The 8460-nt window shown below is 45.6% G+C and overlaps 1 protein-coding gene across 1 annotated transcript in view; it reads right to left on the reverse strand.

Annotated features, from left to right (window-relative positions):
- The window catches only part of LOC115471792 (NADH-cytochrome b5 reductase-like), a 30153-nt gene extending 21850 nt beyond the window's left edge, over positions 1 to 8303 (reverse strand). The window contains 2 exon segments of the mRNA XM_030205626.1: positions 6326 to 6510; positions 8028 to 8303. The gene's annotated coding sequence lies outside the window, so the exon portion shown is untranslated.
- Between the last annotated feature and the right edge of the window lie 157 nt (positions 8304 to 8460).

Below are 8460 nucleotides of genomic sequence, written 5' to 3' on the forward strand. Positions count from 1 at the left end.
GGAATAAAGAGGTGAGGATAAAAGGACAGGGCAAGTGAGGGTTAGGCGTCAAAAGCAATTAGTTTCATAGTAATGCAACTCTCAGGGAGGTGGGAGGGATTGTGTGCCCGAGCAATCCTACTGTCTACCTAAAACAGCTGTTATAGGTGAGAAACAATGCTTTTTCCACTGACATGCAGGATTGAGTCAGGCACATAAGGAGGTGACTCCCGAGCTCAAGGCTGCTCATCTTGTTAACGTTATACAGACAGGTTAAGTAGAAACCAAGAAGCAGGGCCGCCAAGTGAGCCGGGCCCAGGGCAGGGCTGCTGCTGCCGCCGGGCCCAGGGCAGGGCCACCGCCTCCCCCCGGATCACCTCCGCCAACGCCGCCACCCACCCAAAATACCTTGGCTGGCCCTGCCAGCTGCTAGAGGCGCAGCTCCTTCCTCTGCTCAGCATTGCCTGCCCCTGTGGCTGCTATCCTCAGGTCGCACATGAGCATGCATGGCCTGAGGGCCCAGCAGCTGCTAGGCAGGCAATGCAAGGGGGGGGGGGGGTCCGGCGCCGGAGTTTTCTCTCTCTTGCTCCTGTCGGGACGCGATCACCTGGGTTCCGTCAGGAGCAGGAGAGAGAGAGAAACCCCGGCGCTGGGTCCCCCTTGGAGGCCCGGGGAATTTTGCCCCCCCCCCCCCCCGCCCCCTCTTCAGCAGCCCTGTCAAAAAGTAACGTGATCAACACGACATTTCCAAAAAAACCAAGGAGACGAATGATAAGAGATGGTTCTTTAACAGTGAGACTCGACACGGGACCATGTTTCGACGAGCAACACCTGCCTCAGGAATCTGTATGTTGTAAATGCCAGTAAGTGGAACTGAAGAGGAAACCAAACCAAGCCTTTAAAAAGACTAGTGATTGGTAAGTGTTCCAGGCACGTAGCTAAAAGAACCAACAAAACTGTGAGGAAAGTTGAGTACAATGAGTGCCCAACAGGAATATCACTGTGTCAGCAGTCATTGTCCAAGTCTCACTATTAAACAGCCATCTTCCCCCCCCCCCCCCCCCCCCCCCCGCAGCGGATCCAGTTTCTCCACTCTGGTGGATGTTAGGTTGATGTTAAGGTCACAAGAAGCTTCTGTAATGGTGGTTTGGCATGAAGAAGCCTCTTCATCAATCTTGCAATTATAACACAGTGGTCAACTGGAAGCCTATCTACTGGGACAAGGCAGGCCAAAAGAATACTGATATGCACTTATATGGAGGATATCAGGAATCCTAGACAATAGAGATGGAACAAACAATGCAATATGAAATTAGAACAGCGAAAAGGGTCGTGACTATATCTGGGAAAAGGTGATTGAAAATTACCAGGAACCAAAAATGAGGTTTTAATGAATTGTTAGAGCAAACAATTTGTAATACAAAGGAAAAACATTCAACATAAAGGAATCTTTCACATGCTCATCTTCCAATGTGGAATATATCACTCAGTGTAAAAAATGTAACGAAGGATGCTATATTGGAGAAACAGGCCAGATGTTTAAGACAAGATTCAATTTACATAGACACAACATGAAGAAAGCTGGTGCCAGTCAGATTCCCACCCCTGTGGGCCAACACTTTACAGGACCAGGACACTGCACCAGTGATTTCACAGTAAGAATCCTGAAGGGTAACTTTAAAACAATACAGGAATGTAAGACCTTTGAAGTCAGAATGATTGAATATTTTGACACCCAACAGACAGGACTTAACAAGGATCTGGGTTTTCTAGCCCATTATAAACCATAAAGTTGTATTTCTCTGTTTATCACTCTCCTCTCACCTACCCACACCCATCCTGTTAGACTATCAATGAAATTAAATGCTTTGATGTACCCATGCATACCTCCTACCCACCCCCACCTTGCTAGACTGTCATCGAAATGCTTTGAAGCTTCACTTATATATACTATCAACTAACACATTTGCTTATCTCCAATCTGACGAAGAAGGGCAACCTTTGAAAGCTAATCAAGAAATGTATTAAGTTATGTCCAATAAAAAAGGTATCATCTTATTTTCTTTTCCATGTTTTATTTTGTTTGATTTCTATTGATAACCTAATACAACAGTCCAAACCCCATCCTTTTATGTGAAAAAAAAATTAAAAAGTTACGGAAGTTCAAACATGTAACTTTTTCAGACTGCTTATAGACCTATGACATTCAAAACTGGCCATTCTCAACATTTTGGATCTGCAACTTTGATCACCTTTTCCCAGACGTAGTCACATTTGTGAAACACCAGATGGCAAACGTCTTCCACTTGAAGGCATCTACATCTGGTAGATGGCTTTCTTGCAGCCACTAAGATGTCATAAATAGCCATTTTAATCCCAAGCTTGAGATTAAATGCTGCTCAGTTTCCATGCTGTGAGGGATAGTGAGTGAAAGTGGGCTGAGAGGCCAGTGACAGAAACAGCTGGAGCCTGTATGGAGGTTAAAGTGAGAGTATTTTGAAGAGTAGAAACCAGTTCTCATGAGGCCAGTAGAGGGCTATGAGTACCATGGTACTGGGCCTCTGTTGAATTTCTGTGGGGTCATGGGAAGAAAAGGGTACAAGAGGGAAGAAATGCAATTTATGGGCTAGGGAATCTCTTGTCAGACAGTGCAAGAATGGGAATACTGAGCAAAAGAGGGGTAAACTTTGTATTTTTGCTGCTGGTGAAGAGGTCTATTTGAGGAATATCAAAGGCCAATAAGAAGTTATTTAGAGTGTACTGGTCCAGGGACCGATTGTGAGGATAAAAAGTCTGATGAATCTGTCAGCTATCTGGTTCTGAACACTGGGGAGATAAGTAGCTTGAATTTGGATGCAACTAGTAATGGCAAAGTCCTATATCCTTGTTACTTGCCATCACAGGCAAAGTGATCCCATCCCTCCCTGCTTGTTGATATAAAAGAAAGCAGCTTGGTTGTCATAAGAACATAAGAATAGCTATACCGGGTCAGACTAATGGTCCATCTAGCCCAGTATCCTGCTTCCAGCAGTGGCCAAACCAGGTCACAAGTACCTGACAGAAACCCAATTAGTAGCAACATTCCATGCTACCAATCCCAGGGCAAGCACTGGCTTCCCCCATGTCCATTTCAATAACAGATGATGGACTTTTCCTCCAGGAAGCTGTCTTTCTGAACTAAAACTGATCAATTCTAAAGAAGATAGATGAATACTTAGAAAGAGTAAAATATTGTTTGAAGTTCTTCATGATTGATGTGGAGCATTTTTTTGGAATTGTAATCAGATTCCTGAGTAAACTAAGTCCAAGGAGGCTCCTCACCCAGTGTTGAAGGCATCTGTTGTTAGGCCAAGTGATGCTCCAGCAGAACAAATGGGACACTTGAGCTAAGATTTAGCTTAGATATCCACCACTGCATAATAATGCATGACTCAGCTGATGGATGAATTATAGGAGAAAGAGGTTGGGTACGTTGGTCCCATTCAAACTTGAGATCTCATTGAGGCCTTCTCATTTTTAGAGCATATGGCTATAGCAGTACATCTGTGAAAAGGCTTTATCTATGAAAGGGCAGAAGTCTGAATTGTGTGAACATGTCTGTCTGTTGGCGCTAAAGCTTTTGCTTGTACCATGTACAGAATAGCCTCAATCAAGGAAATCTTAGATGTTACAAAGTAAATGGCAGCTAAAGACAATCATGGCCCATCCAGTCTGCCCAAAAAGGAGACCAGGGTTGTTGTACCTGTGATTATCCACCTTATAATTGAAAGAGAAAAACGCCTAGATTTCGACCCAAATCGGGAGATAGACGTTTATCTCATAAAACGAATAAATCGGTATAATGGAAAGCCGATTTTGGACGTTTTCAACTGCACTCCATCGCGGAAGCGTACAAAGTTGACGGGGGCATGTCGGAGGCGTGGCGAAGGTGGAACTGGGGCGTGGTTATCGGCCAAGGAGAGATGGACGCCTTTCGCTGATAATGGAAAAAAAGTATGCGTTTGTAGCTAGAATTTAGGGCACTTTTCCTGGACCCTGTTTTTTCCACGAATAAGGCCCCAAAAAGTGCCCTAAATGACCAGATTACCCCCAGAAGGAATCGGGGATGACCTCCCCTGACTCCCCCAGTGGTCACTAACCCCCTCCCACCACAAAAAATGATGTTTCACAACTTTTTATTTTCACCCTCAAATGTCATACCCACCTCCCTGGCAGCAGTATGCAGGTCCCTGGAGCAGTTGTTAGGGGGTGCAGTGGACTTCAGGCAGGTGGACCCAGGCCCATCCCCCCCCTACCTGTTACAATTGTGCTGCTTAATGCTTAGTCGTCCAACCCCCCCAAACCCACTGTACCCACATGTAGGTGCCCCCCCCTTCACCCCTTAGGGCTATAGTAATGGTGTAGACTTGTGGGCAGTGGGTTTTGAGGGGGATTTGGGGGGCTCAACACACAAGGGAAGGGTGCTATGCACCTGGGAGCTATTTTTACCTTTTTTTGTTTTGTAAAAGTGCCCCCTAGGGTGCCCGGTTGGTGTCCTGGCATGTGAGGGGGACCAGTGCACTACGAATCCTGGCCCCTCCCACAAACAAATGCTTGGATTTATTCGTTTTTGAGCTGGGCGCTTTCATTTTCCATTATCACTGAAAAACAAAAAACGCCCAGCTCACAAATTGTCGAATAAAACATGGACGTCTATTTTTTTCGAAAATACGGTTCGGTCCACCCCTTCACGGACCCGTTCTCGGAGATAAACACCCATGGAGATAGACGTTTTCGTTCAATTATGCCCCTCCACGTAGGTTACCCACCTTAAAAGTCTTTAGCGCTGTAACTAACACCCAGTGCAGTCTACCCCCGCCGTGTCTTTTTTTTTCTTTAAAGTGTGGAAGTTATTTAAATGTTATTGTGAATGCAAATGCTCTATATTTTTATTCCATCTTCATGTCATCTAGTTTTATAGCCTCTCCATTTTTGGGGCACAAGGTTTATTTCCTGAAGTTGATGATGAAGCCTAAACTCTGCAGCAGGTCTGAGAACTTTAAAACACAAAGAGGTGCATAATCAAAAGGGGCGTCCAAGTTTTGTTGAGGACGTCCTCGCAAAACGTCACGATGGAGGGGCGGGGAAACCCGTATTATCAAAACAAGATGGACGTCCATCTTTCGTTTCAATAATACTGTTGGGGACGCCCAAATCTTGAAATGATGGCCATCCTTAGACTTGGTTGTTTCTGATTTTCGGCAATAATGGAAACCAAGGACGCCCATCTCAGAAACGAGCAAATCCAAGCCCTTTGGTCGTGGGAGGAGCCAGCATTTGTAGTGCACTGGTCCCCCTGACATGACAGGACACTAACCGGGCACCATAGGGGGCACTGCAGTGGACTTCATAAAATGCTCCCAGGAACATAGCTCCCTTACCTTGTCTGCTGAGCCCCCCAAACCCTCTCCCCTACAACCCACTACCCACAACTGTACATCACTACCAAAACCCTTACGGGTGAAGGGGGGCACCTAGATGTGGGTACAGGGGTTTCTGGTGGGTTTTGGAGGGCTTTTCTGTTTCCTCCACAAACCTAAAAGGTAGGGAGGGGGATCGGCCGGGGTCCGCCTGCCTGAAGTGCACTGCGGTACCACTAAAACTGCTCCAGGGACCTGCATACTGCTGGTGATGGAGCTGAGTTTGACATACTGAGGCTGGCAAAAAATATTTTAAAGACGTTTTTTGAGGGTGGAAGGGGGTTAGTGACCACTGGGGGAGTAAGGGGAGGTCATCCCCGATTCTCTCTGGTGGTCATCTAGTCATTTAGGCCACCTTTTTGTGTCTTGGTTGTAAGAAAAACAGGACCAGGTAAAGTCATCCAAGTGCTCGTCAGGGACGCCCTTTTTTTTTCCATTATGGGTCGAGGACGTCCATGTGTAGGGCACGCCCAAGTCCCGCCTTCGCTACGGACTCTGACACGCCCCTTGAACTTTGGCCGTCCCTGCGACGGAATGCAGTTGGGGATGCCCAAAATCGGCTTTCAATTATACCGATTTGGACGACCCTGTGAGAAGGACGGCCATCTTCCGATTTGTGTCGAAAGATGGGCGTCCTTCTCTTTCGAAAACGAGCCTGAAAGGCAAATAAAATACTAGAAGAAATTTCCAGTGGCTACAAAAATGACAAGTAAAGCTTATATCACTAATTCTAATCATTTAAAAATTATGGCCTTATCTTTACAAAAACTCCTAGATTTAATACTTTTCTATCCAGCACACTAACACAGAGATTGAGGATCTCTCGAAATCCTGTTCAGATGACTGGAGTCACATATGTAACGAAGAAAGAAATGCATGGAACTTACCGCTTCTTCTTTCTTTTTAGTCAGGAGACTCCTATCATTCTTTTCTTTCGCCTCTTCCCATAGTGCCAGCTCCTTCTGATACACATCAAACACGCAAGGCTTGCACCCGCTGCCACAGCATTGGCTGGGTAATGGTCTTCAACAGCGTTGAGAGACAGCCAGTCTTCATCACTCCCACTCATCACCTATACAATGTCATAGAGGATCAATCAGACTATATTCACAAATGGGCCCTTTTACCAAATGGCGGTTAAAAGAGGCCTGCGGGTAGTGTCGGCGCATGGATTGCTTTGCGCCAAGGCCACTTTTTACTGTACGCCGGTAAAAAGTGGCTTTTTCACATGGAGGCAGTAAATGGCTGGCTGGTAATAAAAAAATTGTGGCATGGCCCTTACTGGACGTGCGGCAAAATGAAAACCAGCATACATCTATCTATGACCTGAGCCCTTAATGCCACCCATTGACTTAGTGATAAGGGCTCACTTTTTCTTATTTCATTAATTATCATTACTTCTGACTAATTTTTGTCATTGTTACTATAATTCATAAAAAACTGACTCTGCAAATAAATTGTGCTTGCAGGTTGTTGGCTAAATGGTGTCTTGAATCTTGCATCTATCAATATTTTGACACATTTTAATGCCAAACTGTGCCATTTCATCTAACGAGTACATCTGGTGTTGGTTCCTGTCAAGGTACAATTTACAGAACCATATTTGCGCTGACCATGACCCCTGCCACATCCCCCACCATGTGTACCATGACAAGTACCAAGAGCCTGTGCACAACCTTTTCCTTTTCCATGTTGAACAGATTCTTTGTCCCTCTAATCTGACTGTACATAAGACTTGTCATATTTGATTTTGTAAGGAGTTGAAATTTTTCCTATGTCTCTGAGGTAGAAGTTGAAGAGAACGGGGGAGAATGGGGAGCCTTGTGGAACACCATGTCTCATGGGCCATGGTTTACAGATTGTTGCCATTTGACTTGAATGGATTGGTGTTTTAGAAATGCTCCCAATTTCAACCCAATTAATATATATTTTTAAAATTGTATTGATAAATAGTAAGTCTGATTGTTAAGTACCTGATTCTCATAACATGATGCCTGTTTTGTTGGCCCTTTACTAGGTGAAAACATCACGAATACAGGGAGTCCCTATAGACAGCCCCTACAAACGACACAATTATTTAAAATGTAGAACAAATTAGTACTCTAACGGATGAAACCAATAAGTACATAAGCATTGCCACACTGGAACACACCAAAGGTCCATCAAGCCCAGCATCCTGTTTCCAACAGTGGCCAATCCAGGTCACAAATACCTGGCAAGATCCCAAAAAAGCTCAATACATTTTATGCTGCTTATCCCAGAAATAAGCAGTGGATTTTCCCCAAGTCACAGTTCCTCTGTGTGCATCCGTATGCTGCACAAGATAGCATATTTGAAAATATAAGTGAGATTAAATTAAAATGCTACCGAGCATAGGAGCCGACTCTGTGGGTGCTTGAGCACCCCTAATATTGAGAAAATTGCTTGTATGTGTCCAGGGAGGGGTTATTTCCATTGGGCTTAGCACTCCCAATAATTTTGAAAAGTTGGCTCCTATGCTACCGAGGATGCAGCAGCTCATAGGTTTCCTTGCTTTGTTTTGAGTGTACTAGATGACGGATGCACTGGGAAGAGGAAACACATACAAACCTAAGTGGCTTCAACCTTTTGACGTCATCCTGCCTCCTGTTTTTCTTCACCTTCCTGAGATCTAAAGATGACGGACGGCCTAGGTAGCCGAGAACTCCATCAAGCAACGCCGCTTTCCTCCAGCCCGCTCGCTCCGGGGCTCTTCTACAGTTGCTCAACCAGTCCAGGGCCCAGACGGACCGGGACAAGTCAAGACGAAAGAAGAAACGAAATAGGAGTGATTAAAGAGGCGCGACTCTTGCTGGACGCTCCTTTGCACTGGATTGGTTAGGGATATCGGAGGGGGCGGAGCGCGCGCCGTTTCCAACTTGGAAACGGCGCACGCTCCGCCCCCTCCGATATCCCTAACCAATCCAGTGCAAAGGAGCGTCCAGCAAGAGTCGCGCCTCTTTAATCCAACTTGGAAACGGTGCACGCTCCGCCCCCTCCACGG

Source organism: Microcaecilia unicolor, chromosome 6 (genome assembly GCF_901765095.1).
Source record: "Microcaecilia unicolor chromosome 6, aMicUni1.1, whole genome shotgun sequence".
Taxonomy (NCBI): Eukaryota; Metazoa; Chordata; class Amphibia; order Gymnophiona; family Siphonopidae; genus Microcaecilia; species Microcaecilia unicolor.